The following is a 644-nucleotide window of genomic DNA, read 5'->3' as shown; positions in this document are numbered from 1 at the left end:
CATAATTCCATCACCAGCACTGACATTGGTTTAAGCTGATTTATACTACTTTCATGAGCAGTAGACAATGCACAGCTTCCTAATAGAATTACCCTCCAACTCTCCTGATACATAGAAAAGAGTAAACATATAAATGAATAAAGAAGAGAAGATGCTGACTGCTTCCTAATTCTAAGACAACACCATCCACATGAATATCAATCAATATATTGAAACATAATTCTATAAACACATATCAACCATATTTGCTCTTTATTATACTTCACTCTCTGCATCATCAGAGTTTCTTTAATTATTGCTTTCTACCAGAAATCACCATTCAAGCTTTACCTATATTGCCTTCCCTATTCAAACCTCAAAATGAATTTACTTTCAACTGTGCATTCTCATGCCAGAAACCGCAGTCTACTTACTCATTTTCCCTTGCATACCTCTCAAATGAGAAAACAAGAGAAGAGTGTCGCCGACGCTCGCTCCGAGGCACGACCCAAACACTGGCTTGGCGGATGAGGAAAGCGCCGCCGCACATTTGCGACTTCGGTCTTGTATCTCAATTTACGTGTATATCGCTCAATATTGCTTGCTCTGGTGGTTATTACTGTGATTAATGCTTCCTATAATCAAGGTTCATCTATATCTTCTGG

At 38.5% G+C, this 644-nt stretch overlaps 1 protein-coding gene across 1 annotated transcript in view; it reads right to left on the bottom strand.

The window, feature by feature from the left end:
• LOC119594438 (G protein pathway suppressor 2-like) overlaps positions 1-563 on the bottom strand; it is a gene marked incomplete at its 3' end in the record, with an annotated part of 24009 nt that extends 23446 nt beyond the window's left edge. Inside the window, 1 exon segment of the mRNA XM_037943498.1 lies at positions 414-563.
• Between the last annotated feature and the right edge of the window lie 81 nt (positions 564-644).

This window comes from Penaeus monodon, chromosome 33 (genome assembly GCF_015228065.2).
Source record: "Penaeus monodon isolate SGIC_2016 chromosome 33, NSTDA_Pmon_1, whole genome shotgun sequence".
Taxonomy (NCBI): Eukaryota; Metazoa; Arthropoda; class Malacostraca; order Decapoda; family Penaeidae; genus Penaeus; species Penaeus monodon.
The sequence above is the reverse complement of the archived record's forward strand: the minus strand, read 5'-3'. Positions and strand labels throughout refer to the sequence as shown.